At 35.9% G+C, this 16,900-nt stretch overlaps 1 long non-coding RNA gene across 1 annotated transcript in view; it reads right to left on the bottom strand.

Annotated features, from left to right (window-relative positions):
- The window catches only part of LOC150098140 (uncharacterized), a 101,780-nt gene extending 85,006 nt beyond the window's left edge, over window positions 1-16,774 (bottom strand). The window contains exon 1 of the long non-coding RNA XR_016549596.1: window positions 16,636-16,774. This is a non-coding gene — a long non-coding RNA (uncharacterized LOC150098140). The remainder of the gene's footprint in view (window positions 1-16,635) is intronic.
- Between the last annotated feature and the right edge of the window lie 126 nt (window positions 16,775-16,900).

Raw genomic sequence — 16,900 nt, 5'->3', positions numbered from 1 at the left:
TTATTAATCAAAGCAAGACTTTGATTAATAGATGACTAATATTTTTGCCACATTTCCTGGAAGATACAGCATAAACATGTCGGTTTGGTGCCAACCTTCTTCGAAAAAAAAAAAAAAAAAAAAATGATTGTTGCGTCATATTGTAGGGTAAGCCATGAAAGAGTTTTCAATTAGATTGGACATTTTCAACGGAAAAGGGGGGGGGGGGGGCGTTCGAATTTTAGCAATGCATTACTAACAGAAGTTCTAACCGATAAAGGGTGAAGTGGAACAGGTCAAGGTTAAAGACAGTACACGAACGCGGATATATACGCTTGGACATTATCCAGATTGTGATATAAAAATTCAAGACAGGGTATGGTTTGAGGAGCAACAAGGCCAACCATTCTGGGCGATGTGAAGGGAATACTTAATAGAAAGATCGTTCTACTCAGGGAACTTGTCTTGGGCATTTGATTCGTGGGGAGTTTTTAATCATTGCTATGAAATGGATGTCGATTGAAGCTGCACCCTCGGGTAACATACCGTTGCGGTATCAGCGGGGGCAAGTACGATTGCATACAAAACAGATTTTTTTTTTTTATATAATAATACGAATAAAACTGACTAACTTTTGATCAAAATGCTTTCGTTGGCAACTTTTCCAGCTGTTTTTTCGTACACTTGTGGTTGCCTTTTGTAGGTTTTCTTCCTGCTTTTGTATTGTAGATTACTGTACATAGAAAAAGTAATATTTATTTTGTACGCATCTCTCTAATTCATGAGATGTAAATTTCTTTTATATAGAAACAAGTTTTTCCTCCAAAAGTATATATTCTTCTTCTCTTTGAAATATTATCGCCAATTGCATTCTAAAAATTACATTTTTTCATGCATGTAGAAAAGGGACACTATTGGCCACATGAAAATGCAGGGTGGCCATAAAATAACGCTCTCTCTTTGGAGGCATCTGTAGCCGAAATCAATAAACGGAATGAGACCAAACTTTATATTGAGACTTTTGAAGGCATGGGGAGATGTTTTCCGCGAAAAAATGATTAGTACCAAAAGTCACCGATAGGGGAAATTTTGGCGCTGGCGGAGCCGAAAACAAGTGGATAATTACATTAAAGGCAGATAAAATTGAATAATAACATTTCGACGGTGTAAGCGGCAGCCGCGTCACTGATTCCAGCTGGTTATGTGGCGCGTTACAATGATAATAATAATAATAATAATTAAACTAAAACAACTTGTAAGAGAGACAGAAATTAATGTAGTGACTGAACTCACAGGAAATAATGTTTAATTCATCAGAATCAGCTTTCTGTCCTCTGCCAGGTCTAACTCCCAGTGATCCGGTTTCTTCAAACTTCTTAATCAAAGCTCTCAGTGCTACAGCTGACATAGGACCTTTACGCAGATTATGAAAGCGTCTAAATTCCTGAAGGGGCCGCTACGGCATTGCACTGTTTAAGGTAAAACAACAACAAATAAAGCACGCTGAGGCAAGGTAGGACTCATATTGAGCACGATTCGTCAGTTATTCGAATAATTGTTTGAACGTTCCCAATCCCTTTTTAAGTGGAATTGGTGGCGCTGCTGTCAGGTACGCACAGTAAAATTTGCATAATCCTTTTTGCCTGCGTTTACTGCAAATATGTGACTGCTTTCGGCTCCGCAAGCGCCAAAATTTCCCCTATCGGCGACTTTTGGTACTAAATCTTTTTTTTTTTTTTTTCTCGGAAATCATCTTCCCATGCCTTCAAAAGTCTCAATATAAAATTTGGTCTCATTCCGTTTATTGGTTTTAGCTACAGATGCCTCCAAAGAGGGAAAGTTATTTTATGGCCGCCCTGTAGATAAATCTTGTTCCATTGCTCTATTCATCAATGTCACCTACCAATAACGATACTTTGGGAAGAACTACGTGCTCTTTGGTTTGAAGGATTCGAACTGCCTCAAATTAAGGATGCAAAGAACATTTTGAGGACTATTCAGCTTAAGATTAATTAATCGGTCTTGGATGAAGGCGACAAAATTTTCCCTCCAGAATAATTTGCATTCTACCTACAGTAAAGCAGACAATCGGTCTATAAACTCAAGAAATTAATAGATATAATACACTTATCTTATAGCCTTAGTTGCCTCAGAACCAGTGCAAGTAACAGATAATGATAAACTAACAAAGATCATGGAAGACGTTTCTTCCGTCCGCAAGGATGCTTTGGGAAAAGTTCTTCCTCGAGGAACTTCATTTTCAGTGCTTGTGTCGAGTGAAGCTCCTCAGCACGGTCATGAAAAAGTTGAGGTATTTCATATGGATTGGAAAGACCTAGATTCGAATTGTGCTCAAGAGACTCAGAGAACTGTTATGAAGAATTTTCAACTGAAAATAAAAGCAAAGTTAGCCAAGTCTCACACGAAATGGAAAAAATGTTTCTAATGGAAGCTAGGGATTTTTATCCTGCAAAACAGACACTCCGGTCAAAGAACACACGGAATTAACTGACGTAAATACACCTTATAAACTTAGTTACTTCTGTCGTAATTTCATTAAACACAGCTCAATCTAGCTTCTCGCATTTTATACGGACATTTCCATGGCCACCTTGCATCAGCAGTGGCAGCGGTAATTCCACCACTTCTTAGCAATTGGCTTTAATGTCAAACTTCACTTAAAATAAAATATTTCCCATTCATTCATTCGGCTCTGCTGGGTTTTGAAACACTATGGATTCGTGTGGATTTAATGCTAAAATGTAAGCCTTCTTTTTATTCCAGATGTACGTTAAGTTTTTTATTTCTCAACTTTGAATTCATTCATTGTATCATAGTACTGCAGGTAAAGCGTTCATGTCTGGAACCACCACACACGCGCGCAAAAAAAAAAAAAAAAAAAAAAAAAAGACGTACAAATTTGCCCTTATCGGGTGTAAAAATATGCAGTTAAGCTGTAATGAGTACTAATGGTATTATTAAAGCAATTGATTGCTTTTCACTCTTCGTTTTCGACAATTAAGAAATGGGCTGCGAGTTTAAACGTGGCCGTACGAGACCTTGAAGATGATCCACGTGAAGGACGTCCAAAAAGTGTAACAACACCAGAAATCATTGATCAAGTGCACGATATGGTATTCGATGACTGGCGATTCAAAGTGCGTGAAATTGCTGAGACTATAGGCATTTCAAAAGAACGTGTACGATATATTTTGCATGAAGAATTGCAAATGAAAAAGCTTTGCGCAAGATGGGTGCCGCGCTTGCTCATAGCAGATCAAAAATGCACTCGCATGAAAATCTCTGAACAGTGCTTGGAGCGTTTTAACAAGAATAAAACTAATTTTATGCGTCGATTGATTACTATGGATAAGACTTGGATTCACCATTACACACCAGAATCCAAACAGCAGTCAAAACAGTGGACAGAAGCCGGTTGTTCAGCGCCAAAGAAGACAGAGTCAGTTCCATCAGCAGGAAGGTTCATGGCATCGGTGTTTTGGGATGCTGAAGGCATTTTGTTTATAACCAGACTAGACGGAAAAAATTCGTCAGAAAAGACCCGGTTTGCAGAAGAAAAAAATCATCTTTCATCAGGCCAATGCACCTGCCCACAAAGGTGTTTTGGCAATGGGAAAATTAAGGGATCTGCATTATGAATTGTTGGAATATCCACCCTATTCCCCAGATTTGGCTCCCTCTGACTTTTATCTCTTCCCAAAACTAAAATTCTTCCTCGCTGGTCAGAGTTTTTCTTCGAATCAAGAGGTGATTGCAGCTGTAGAAGGGTATTTTGCAGATCTTACTGAGAACCACTACAGGGACGGGATAATGGTGCTGGAATAAATACATTAGTCTTAAGGGAAATTATGTTGAAAAAATAAAAATAATTTTGAAATTATAAATTCGTTCTTTCATTGTTAGGCTGATAACTTTTCAGACTACCCTAGTAATACGTATTTATCTTGTTTAATCAACAAAAGCTCTTTATTTTCCTGTCATGGGTTTTAAAAAGTACAATACCTAACATAGAACTATTGCACGAAAGCCATATGAGATAACTATATTTTGTTGTTCATAATACTAACAAATGAACTTGTTTTTCGCAATTTCTTATAATTTGTGCTTTAAACTGTTAGTTCTCTTTACCCCTGAAGATGTTAGTCTTACGACTAATGAAACTTGTCGGGTTATTTTTAGTACTTGTTTAGTTTTTTTAAAAACAGTTCTCTAATAAACACGTGGTCGCAAAACCGGAATATTTCTATCGAACTTCTAAACCACATAAATCTACGTATGAAAACTAATATTTTTATTCTAGATTCTCGGATGTCACATTGTCATTATTTTGATTATTTTGCGTGATTTTAATCAAAATCCATGTAGTTCTTATTTTTCTCTCACTTCCCTGAAAATCTGCTGCGGAAAATTCCATGAATAAAAGTTAGCATGCGGGTATGGGCGCACATGCCTCCACACTTTGTGCGTAACACATGTCCTTGGCTTCCACAATAAATAGTTGTATTCTTTGGTTTCGAAACTCCGTAAAATTCAGAACTATTTATCTCTGTGACGGCGTATTTGTTAAAAAAAAAAGAAAAAAAAACATTGGGCATCCTAAGGTTTTGCATCCATTTCTTGGGATAGCTTCAGAAATTTAGGAGGAATGTCCTGCTAGAACCAACTCAGTAAGAGAACCAAGGTTTTTGCATTCATTTGTGGACCATAAAAGTAATCAGTGATATACAGTGTACTTTTTATCATTCTTCAACTGGATTATTTCGTTTTTTTTAAAAAGAGATTGATAAAAGAAAATAAATCTGAAAATATTTAGCCATAATCGCAAATATCCAAACTACAAATTCCACATTTTGCACGTCATAACTCTGGCTCTAAATGAAATAAAAAAAATATCTTAAATGGAAGTTCCCCCCGCCCCATCTTCACTTGGATTGGTTAAATTTTCGTGGGTGACTGTGCGCCTCTGTTGCAAGTAGCACGTGACATTGGCTCTTGGGTCAAAAAAGAGCCAATGTCGCATGCATCTAGTTTGAATCCTATGTAGGACGCCAGGAATCGTCATAACGACTTCACAACTGATGGTGAGCTAGGGGGGTGGGGATGGTCTCGTAAGTGTAAAGAAGGGGGGGGGTTCTTCGCCTCCCGGAAACTCATGCTCGTTATTCCAGTACTTTTATAGTACTAGTTCTAAATCAATGACGCGTATTAGCAGAACATGCTTCAAAATATAACGAATATTAGCTTTGTTTAATCCTCTTACTTTGGATAAGCGGATTAATGACATTGTCTTAAATTGTGAAACAGCTTTTCTCCATAGCAGACTGTAACAAAATACTAATACCCGAGATAGTTTCATTTAGGGATTTTGATATTATACTGTAGTTATACCAAAGTTATACTGTAGGATTAATTTTTTTTATCATAATTTATCCACCATAGATTATAACTTACATTATTAATACTGATCATTGGCTAAGGATAAATAATCCGAAGATGGAACTTTTTCACGCCACTTCAAGCCTCCGCTAAGCAGTGCGATGGTCTCACCGACCAATGACATTCCTACAATACCTACGAGTAAATATATTAATTTTTTTTTTCGTACAGACCTTTTCTTTGACAGTGGATACAGTATTAACTCTGCGTCCAGAAGATGTTTAAATGCTTAAGAAGTGTTCAAGGACAGTTAGAATGTTCAACCCACCTATAGGAGAAATCATTAATGAGCATAGTTACCTTTCTATCTGGATAACATTTACATGGCGTGTCGCTGTGATGCACCAGTAGCTAAAGCTATGTAATATATCTATCAATTACGTGGGATGTTTTGGTAAGGAAAATCTCATCACCTGTGAACCCTCTTTCATTTGAACAGCCTTATAAAAGTTATTTGCGTCCTAGATTGGATTTGAATTATGACCATCTCCTGATGAGAGAATTTTATATTAAATAATAATAAAAAATGAAAATTTGTTTATATAAAAATTGCCGGGAATTTGAAAAATAATACACCTTAATTTACGGTAGGAATCCAGAAATCACTGGTATTATACAGCCTGATTTGAACTGTTAGTAAAGAACATTTACGCAATCGATCCTGTTCTTATTATCATTGCGTCCAACTGCATATTATTTTTAAGCTTTAGGAATAAATATTCCCAACGTTTAAAAATTAGCATCTCTCTCTTGTTAGAATTCCTATTACTACATACATTTGATTAATTTTGCTATTAACGTATCGGAATGGTTTGTATTTATTTTGATTAAAATAGTGGTTTATTTTATGGTCGAGCCCTCCTAATGAGGGATGAAGTATGTATTTTTGACTGTAGCAGCGTGTGTTCAAGGGGCTGGATGGTCTGAGGGATGAAAAACCCGAGTTTCTGAGTGACAAAAACCCAAGGACGGGAACCGAACCCAGGTCTTTCCGACCAAAGGGCTTCGTCTATAGCGACTTAGCTATGGAGGCTCTAAAAGTTGTAGGGTTAATTTTAATAATATGCAATTTAGTTATAAATTATATAAAAAAAGAATGCCATTGAAATTGGGAAGTCGCCAAATTACTTAAATAAGGTTTCCTATTGGAAACTGAGGTCTTCCCCGCCAAAAAAAAAAAAAAAAAAAAAAAATAATAATAATACACACCCTTCAGAGAATACACTCAATTAATAGCATATGTAAATGCAATTGTTGCTTTGTCGTAATCTAAACAACCAGACGATTAGCTTCGAATACCCTGCGTATATATGAGTAAGTCGCGTATTTCCATTTTGAAAGGAAAGTGTGGATTTCGAGTGATTAATGTACGCCCTCGTCATATTATAATCCTAAGGCGATGTTCTTAGTTAATCGCAGACATGTCCTAATTCCTTATTCTTTTTCTACCGCACACACGCACCTAAACTGCTGCTTTTTATTTCTATACTCGCAAAGCATCTGTTCAATTCGGAATATTTTTCCCTAATTTTTCTGCCCACAAACAGTTCTTCGATCATTGCTGCTTCCTAACAGGAATTTTTTTTTCTTTTTTGGTTCCTGTATGCATCTTTAAGTGACATCGTTTCTCCCACCTACAGCGCGATTTCCAACTTCTTCTTCTTCTAAATTTAATTATCTTCACTTTTTTCACTAATAGGGGAGGATCGTAAATGCATCCTCCTCCCCCCCCCCCCTCCTTAGTAAACATGGTGAACAAATCACTTAAGTGAAACCTCACAAAATTCCCATTCTCATTCTGCGACTGTGCAATACACGCAAAAAAAAAGTTACGAGTAAGCAATCCACCCAGATTTTTTGATAGTTGAAGGTGTCTTTATACTATACACATCACACTCTGATACAGTTCGGGCTTCTCTTCCCTACTCCTTCTTCCCCCCCCCCCCACTATTCAAAGGGTAAAGGCGGATTTTTAAAATTGAAAGTTCGAGGATGTAAAATGCATCGTGAACTAATAAATGCAAGACGGTGATATCCACAATTTAAATACAATTAAGAAATATCGAGAGTACATATAGAGAACTGAAATTAAAACAAAAAAAAAAAGTAAAAAAGTACATAAATAAACAATATGCAACGAGCACCGAACTATAATGCCATCTGTTGATGAAACGAAGGACTGCCCTAAAATTTCGGTCGAATAAAATGAATGCAAAAGACACCAAGGTTACTACACCAGTTCGACAAAAAAAAAAAAAAAAAAAAAAAAAAAAACGACGGCTTAGATGAAGGAAAAGAAAACTTCGGACAACAGAGGATTGGAAAATGGTTCTCCTAGAGTGATGAATCCTAGGTTTTGTAATTTGGGGTGGACAGAAGGACAATGATATGGTGAAAAGGCCACAAACTCAGCATGTCTGGGCGTAACGGTTTAAGGCAATGAAGAAAATACTGATCTCATAGCCGTAGGTGATTCGAACATAATTAAAAAAAAAAAAAAACTACTACTTCATAGACATCTATGGGATAATAAGATCCATTGGAAACTTTGCTAAAATTCATTAGACAGCAAAGGAGAACTATTCGCTAATATTACCACTGCACAAGCATTTATTTTTATCATAAGATGCAAAGTATTTTCAAAACTTCCCATTGGTTAACAACTGAATCAACTATATCCAGTTGATTGCATGGATATAGGTATTTAATATCAACTATATAGGTATTTATTGCATGGATATATGGTCAATAACATCCGACAAACATCATTTGGACAAACGGGACGCAGTGTACTTTGTCAATCAATACACAAAATTGTTCCGTTCAACAGGAATTACAAGTCGCTCACAAAGAATACATACTGAGGGGAGTTAGTCCCTTGTGTGGAATGAGACAGCTCATTGGCGTGCTATGAAGTGGGTCCTTGGTTCACAGCCAATCTCTTAGGCTGTAATTTGTTTGCAATAAACTAACAATATAAAAGACGTTCGCTCTTAGAATAAAAGTCTTAAGAAAGTGAATCATCAGAGTATGCATTACACTTCATTGACAACTTGTGTTATCCCCCTCCCCCCCCTTACTTTGATATTCATCTATAGCATATGTTGACTATGGGGTTATCTAGAATTTAACATCTCGGGTCAATAGCAAAATGAAAAAAAAAAAAAAAGTAATTATCAGAAGCTAGCAAACATTCCGGATAAAGTGCGCATGCCAGCTGTCATTCTACGTCACGTGCAACATGTCATGAAATTAGAACTTCGCTTTTCAAGCACATATCAAGTGGATCTCCTGATGGAATGCGCTACAATTAAGATGAACCCACGTGATATCAGACATCTGGTGAAGAAAAAGAGAACTACGAGTGCTAAGTCACATTTCTTACTTGTCCCCCGGTTAAATGTTGAAATTTTATTTCAGAATGGGAATTCGTTCGTTCCAGTAATTTATAACCAAAGAGAGCTTTCGAATCATCTAATAGTCCCAAATATTATTTTTGACCAATACAATAAAAGTGGAACCATTTTCAAGTGTTCATCCCGATTTTCAGACGATTTCACACTCCTCATTACGATTAGTAAGAAGGAGCTCGTTTTAATCGCCAGGACCTTTCATATTCATAAGGTGAAAGTTCAATCAAAGAGACCGATGAAACAACAAAATTGGTAGTTTTTTTTAATATATACGCTCCACATGAATCACGCCTGTGAACTGATGTCATCCTATCACATCTGTGGGTAGGCTAAAGGTCAGATAATTCGAAACTCTTCTCTAAAAACCAAACATGCAATTTTTTCAAGCCACTTCAGGCCTCCAATAAGCAGCGGTGGTCTCACACCGGGCTGTAACAGCATCTATCATCCATAAACATTAACCAAACTGCCTTGGGTTTTTGCTATTAACCGAACACAGCCTTTGGTTGGAGAGGGGATATGATATCCACCCGTCTATCCAGTCCGGCCAAGTCCATACGTTTCCATCATGAAATACAAAAACTTTTTTTATAGCATATCAGACTTCGATTACGGTGATAACCATCGAAACGCTAATTTGCAACAATGAACAGCTTAAGTCTGATGTGACAAATGATTCTCGTGGAAATCCATGTTATAGCGCTAATTTTCAAAAAAAAAAAAAAAAAAATTGTTATTAGGAGTTTCCAGAATTTGTTTATTTTTTTATGGTGTATGCTTGGGAAGGGGGGGGGGGATACATTTCTGTAGTATAGGGAATTTCCTAGAGACCCAACAGTGATAGCTAGCGAAACAGGTTGAAGTTTGTTTGCATTAAATATCTTACTTATGATTTTTTAAGTAGTAGAGGACAAGTCGATTTTTATGCTGCAACAGCAGCATTTCATGGATGAAAGAGTCCATTGTGTAGGGAAGTCTTAAGACATGGCCATTCTGTACCTTCGAAACACTATTTATCATTCGCGTTTAATGCCTCTAAATATGTATAATTATATATAAGCGATTAAATAGCAGCTTTTGCTAATAGAAATTGAAAACGAAGTAATCTCATTAACAGGCACAATACAAGTGATAAGTGATGATTTTCACCCCCTAATGTGACACTACATGTTCACGAAAAAAATTTGGATCTCTAGACTTTTAGTGTGAAATAATTAAAAAAAAAACTTTTATAATTATAATAACTAATATTTGCATTCAGAATTAAGAAATGTAGAGGCAGCCATTTAAAAAGTATTACACAAATTAAATAAATTACTTGTGACTTTACGATAAACATAATTTTATCCTTTGCAGGAGTAAACAACACAGTACCTGCTTAAAATTTTCAGTTTATTCATAAATGGTTTGTTTCCAGTTAGAGATTTTATTATATTTAAAATATATCCGAAAACAATATTTAATTACGAAATTATTTCACGGTACGCAGTCATATTTAAATGAAAATTATTTGAGAATTCAGTGGGAGTATTTATCGTAACCTACATTTTAATTTACTGTGTCCGATACATCGTTCAAAACCTTTTCCCCGCTAATTTATTTTCCTTTAAATTTCGTAACACAACAAAAGTATTTAAAGAATGAATATTAATTTAATAATTATTAAGAGTTTCATACTTTACATCCAAAAATCACAAGTTAATGTTGTATGATCGCAATGTTGTTGAGGTACAGCATGTGCTTGGAGTTCTATCAAATGACAGAAGATGGCAGCAGTGTCTATGTTATTTAGCGAAGCTAGGACAAACTTGTCGGAAGCATTCTCATAGGTTGAAGATATTTTATTATTTGTATTATGAATTTTAAATGGGCTTGTATATTTACATAAAGTAGAATTCATAAAGTTCATTTTGATAAATTTTTACTTTTAAATTTTAAAATTATTTCAATGATAGTTTGAAATTAGAAAAAATAGCGGACGTACATTTTTCATGATAAAGCTTTTAAACTCTTTTCATGATGGATAAAGCCTTTAAATAAAGCCATATTGTTGCGTAATACTTTTGAGTATTACGCAACAATATGATAATACTATATTGTCATGCTGATTCCTTGAAGTTTGTTTTTCATTTTACTTCCTGATGCCTGATCCATGTTTTCCTAAATGAGCAGTTGGCATTACAACATATCAGTGCAAGAATGTAATTAATCTTACGGTTTTGTTCTGTTAATTATACGTTACCTTAAATCGGGGAGGAAACATCCTGTTTCTATTGGCAACAAGTGAAAAGAAACAGTGGTTTTCCGGTAGTGGAAACACACAAAAGTGATTATTGGATCACGTACAAGATTGCAATGGAGCGTGGAGTTTTACGTATTGAACGACAATAGGCAGACCCATACAAAAAAAAAAAAAAATAGTTTAAGACCATGCTTCAGTTAAATTAATATGACATAAAACAGTTGAATCTACAACGCATTTAGTCTACAAATATATTAATTTGGATATGTTGCTTTTAAAACATCAGACATACATGATGTTCGTAATAAACATTTATTGGTTCGTACATCCTCTTTCCCTTCATTGTCTAGATTTCGGCCAGGTACGCAGAAAGCAACAAACATTTATTCCCCATTAATATTCACCAACAAATAGCACTCCTACTAACACCTTTCACCGTAACTTAATTACCCCAATTTTAGACAGCCGGCATGATGAATGTAGCGGCATACAAGTATCACACGGCATCATGTCAGTGTGGTAGTCGCAATGACCTATGATGAAGGTATCTTTGCTGGTAGCATAACAATTGTAGCCACTTACATGAAGGATGGCAGAGTGGCTCTTAGCGCGTGTCATTTCTAGTTGAAGCATAATGACTTGGAAGAGTAGAATGACCAATGCAGAGTTGTAGCGATTGTGACAGATGCTGTTTTCCACACGTCTTCGAACGCGATGATTTTTGCTGTTTATAACTGCTGATATATAATGCTATTTCACTGGTTCTGATGTAAAAATAAGCGATTTATTTCTATGGGAGTTGGTAGATCTGAATACGAACGAAGTGGTTGTTAATCATTTCGATGGATTAGATTAGTTCTGATGCCCTTGGAAAGATGACATATCTCCCTCTTTCTGTTAGAAGATCTGGGTTCGAATCATGTCCGAAACGCATAGAACTGAACTTGATCTTTACGAATGAAGCTGTGTTAACGAAAGTGCCCAAAAAATCGTTCTTTCCCTGCCCCGTTGAACAGGCACCGCCACCCGAGAATACATTAGCATCTCATTATCTCGGTTGTCTTGTTGATGATTTCAACAACAACAATCGCATTATTTTTGTTATTCTTTCAGTGTATTGTTGAGTGAAATGATTCTTGTAAGCATAGCGCGTCGTTTAACTAGATGGATTTCAAATTTATTTAATTAATTAAATAAGTTTGGAAGAAGGCAAATTTAAGATGTTCCCCTTTTAAGCCAGTTTAAATTCCCGGTCATAAATTTAATTCACCATACGAAGGAGGGAACACAAGCAACTATAGATAAATTGTTCTAATGTGAAACGTATATATATAAAAAAAAGCTGAAAATCTATAACCAATTCAGACTATAAGTCATCCACTTTGTTATTTATTTTCTTTATTCGTTGTTATGTTCACGTTTATTCGTAGAGGTCGCTTCTGTACATCCCTATGCCGGTCGGAACGCCCACAGTAACTGACAAAAGCCACAAAGCAATCCTGAAACGCGGCAGACTGCCCATGGATGGACACCTAGGGCTTGCCGCGGCGAAAGTACGGAGATCTAATGCTCCGGCAAAATGTACGACATCCTGACTTCCTAGGAAAGGATAAATGGTGTCCTGATGAAGTCTTAAAATATGGAATTTTTGAAGAAGGCGGATGGGTGGATTTCGCATAATCACCTTCATCCTTATCCTAGCAAAAATAATGACGGTTTTTAACCTCGCAATTTGCAGCAGTAAATTCTCATTCTAAACTTTATCACAGACGGGAATTATATTTAGTGGGCGTCACTAAGGGTGTGGGGAATATTAGGACCCTTAGGGTTTTTTTATATGCCTTGAAATTTCAATAACAAAGCCTTTCTGATTGCATTGAACGGGTTTGGATCGTTATAAATCTTTTGATTTTCTTACCGTCAATGAAACAAGCAATAAGGATGGGTATCGTTAAAGAATGAAGAAAATGAACTGTCTTGGCGATGTTAAGTGTTACCTATTCACATAAAATGCAAATTAAGACGTATTTTAAGTAGATGTAGTTATTTTACTGTTAATAAATAAAAATTAGTGGCATCCATCACATACGAGAATAGGATTGATTCTTCCAATAAATTCTCTCGCTTTCTTTACGTGTGTGAAGATTTTTTCTGAATAAAAATGTCCAATTCTTGTATAAATTGTATTTAATCTTTAATTGAAAGATATCGCTTTTTCGGTATTTTTTTTTATTTAATTTATTATTTTTATTTTTATTGATGCTGTTTGTGGGATGTCATTAGTGTACTGTACTCCATGATCATTCTATAAACCGTCATCATTTCAGTAGTTGGACACTTTTAGCTCAGAAAAAGATATATAAAGGAGTATATTTAAAGGAAACGTAACGTCTTTCAATGGTAACTAGACAGAGAACACAAATTACAGCGACAACTAAAAATCTATGCTGCAGTAAAGAAAGGTAAAAGGTTAAAACCCAGATATTTTTCATTCTGACAGAATGATAATTCATTGGGGGAGAGGACTGGCTAGGGAGTGAAGTCAAGATAAATAAAGGAGGAGTAAGAGTGCAGAGAGGGAATGTAGAGAGAAGTGTTTCAAGCACTCCTGGGAGCGCTCAGGCCGAGAACTATAAACAAAAGCTTGACATTTGGGAAGATATTTAGTTGTGCTTATGATGTTAATAGCTAATGATGAAGCGATAGCTAATGATGTTAATATAAAGATCGGGCTTAGTTTAGAAAGATAAAATGATGATTATGAAATGTTAAGAAACTCCAAACCTAATATCACTTATCTTCGTATTTCAAGGTAGCAGAGAATTCGAATCCTGTCCGGACTCGAGTGTATGTGAACGTGAGTTGACCGACTTATGTGGAAGCGGCAGGACTTCCTCCTAGAAAGGGTATTTTTCTCCCACAAGGGAGAAAGACAACATACGCATACAAGTTTTTAGGAAGAAAGTTGTCTTTTTTCTTTATTGGTTGCTTACATAAATACATATGTAAGCAATATTTGTGCATTCTTGTAATGCTACACAATGTCTCTCAGAAGAGCAAATAGTAGCATCGTCTTTGCTCTTGAAACAACTTAACCACATGGATTACCCGAACCAATGCTGATCGTCTAGTGTTAACCGTTAGGCCATAGCATCTCTAGGCAGGTCGATTCTTAGATATTTGTTTCCAATTACCCTCGGGCGTATTTACTGACTGAGCATCATATAAGGTACAAACACCAATCGAAATTATAAGAGGGTGTTGCTTCAATTGATCCAAAGTGGAAATGGGAATATCCTGCACTAATCTTCCATAGAAAAGTTTCTACATAAGGAGATAGTTTCGTCTTGAAGAGACTACTGAAAGTCAAAACGCGCAGAAATAATCTAAAGTTAAGAAGTATTTTTAGTTGACACACGACGTGATTAAACCACAATTGCCAGAACTTGAAATGTAAACCTGAAGTTAACCAATTTGTTGTTGTTGTTGTTGAATGAGACACTTTATAGCTATTAACCTTTGAATTATAAAATAATTTACAATTTAATTAATACTTAACTAATTAACTCTGGCTAATTAATGTGAGCCTAAGAATAAATTGCAACATCATGCATAATTGAAAACTCAATTCTGTGGAATGCCTACTTTTTTTTTTTTTTTTTTGCGAAGTCATCGTCCCCAGGGTACTGTTTTATTTTTTTATGAATAGCATGGCGGATACCAACGGTGAAACTAATTTTGAGATTTTTTTTTTCTGCGTCATCGGACGAACCGTCGCTATAGGGTGTGTTCGTTCTTTAATAGTTGAAACTTTTGCCGTGTGCGAAGTTAATGATGAAGCATTAATAATAAAAAGTAATAATACACAAAGCGGTTTAGACTGCAATAAAGGTCACACGTACCTTTTTTTGGATTTAATTTTAATCGGGTGAGATTCAAAGTTATGCGTACGTGTTTGAATCTTCTGAATACGAACATATAAACAATTCCTGATTGGCTAACTGGTTGTTTGCAATTTCACGAATCTTTTAAAAATGTGGCTCTCATGATTAAAAGCATAATTTTGATGAAGTAAGTTAGCTAGCTTATTCAGGTGGAATATTCGCATAAAACAAAAGGGGCCTAAAGAATTTTAAAACCCCCTTCTTGAATATGATGATTCAATTGGGGATTTTTTTCGATCAGTGCATACACCATAGGATATGATTTGTTTGAAGTTCGGGATTATTCTTAAATTATATCAAACCTCTGAAGTGTGGGGGAGGGTTCCGAAAATGTGACGGAGGGAATGGATGATGTCACGTCATAAAGAAGTTGAAGCCTTCAATTTTTTTTTCCTATTTGAAATCACAAACCCTTAACAAAGTTATTACAAAAAAATCGATTCAAAATAATACGGAGTACAAACACAACCCGTATTTATTTTAATATTCAGGAAAATTTAAAGGCAAAACTATGTATTTAATATTGCTTAACATTGTGGTGGGTCTCTGAAGCTGACAGTTGAGAGCAGTGGGAAGAAGGTATTCAGAAGCAACGCAGAATTCGAGATATAATTTAAGGAATATTTCCGATTATAAATTGTGAATCCTGTTACTTGTCCCAAGTCTATGATACTACAGGAGGAAGAATTTAGGTGAACACATCGAATAATCGTGTAATGACCTTCACACTGGCATATATTCGTATAATTGACTACCGAGTTTGTTACTTCTTTAGTTGCTCATTTGATATGCGTAATTTTAAAGCTCTCCATTCTCACTAATCAGCATGGATGGGGTTGTTAGTGAGGTGGTACACTCCCTACAGATTCCATTGGAATCAAACAGGCATTAATGAACGTAAACATTTGTTTTTGTGAAACGTATTAAGCTGTATGGATGAGGTTTCAGCCTGCCAATAGAAAAAAAAGCGAATCCATTTTTTTTTATCTTTGTAATTCTTAGAAAGATAAATAGATAATTTTTTTAAGCTTAGAAGAATTTTCCTGTTTTTAAACTTGATACAGTAGCGAAATTAATAGCAATATATGTAGGTCTGAAATATTAACCTTCTAGGGTTTCAAGGCGTTTTTTTTTAATGCATATCAAATTATTACGGGCTAATTTTTAGATTTAAGCACGGCAGATCTATGCTAATTTCAAGAATCAAAATTATTTTAATTGTTACATGCAGTTTACTTCACTCAAATAAATTGCCTTTTCACAAACCATTATGTTTGTTATAATGACGTCATCAATGAATATGTAACAATGAGCTGGAATTTATTGAACCATGGTATTAATGACACAAGTTTGCAAAATATACTTAAGCCTATTTTGTGTGCATATAACTATGTAAATATTCTTTATAAAACAGTCTATAATTAAGCATCGTATGTGAGGATGTACGTGTATAGAATTCAAATGAAACATTTGTGCAACAACACACACGCACACACATATATATATCACTACGGTAGTCTTCGTTAGGCTTAGCACATAATAAACGATACACGGACAACAGCAATGATTTTAAGGAAAATAACACTCCCGTTAGGGTTACCTAAGTCCTGCGGAAGAGCAGCGGAAGCCTCCCATCGTCGGAGGATGGAGTGACATGCCCGAGAAACCGCAGTCTGGGGTGGCGGAGGGTTGTCGAGTACTTGTGGCTAGCCATTGTGGTCGTCGAGGTTAGGAGGTTGGGTAACCACGAGCGAGGCCCCCTGCCTGGATCGATCAGAGGGCATAACAGAGCAGGGCGACATCTCTTGTTCGGCAAAGCAGCTCGCGCGCTAGAGGTGGTGATTGTGTAGGAGCTAGTGGAACGA

This window comes from Typopeltis vanoorti, chromosome 16, assembly GCF_054136105.1.
Source record: "Typopeltis vanoorti isolate ZY-2024b chromosome 16, IOZ_Tvanoo_1.0, whole genome shotgun sequence".
Classification (NCBI taxonomy): Eukaryota; Metazoa; Arthropoda; class Arachnida; order Uropygi; family Thelyphonidae; genus Typopeltis; species Typopeltis vanoorti.
This window is presented reverse-complemented; position numbering and strand designations above follow the sequence as displayed.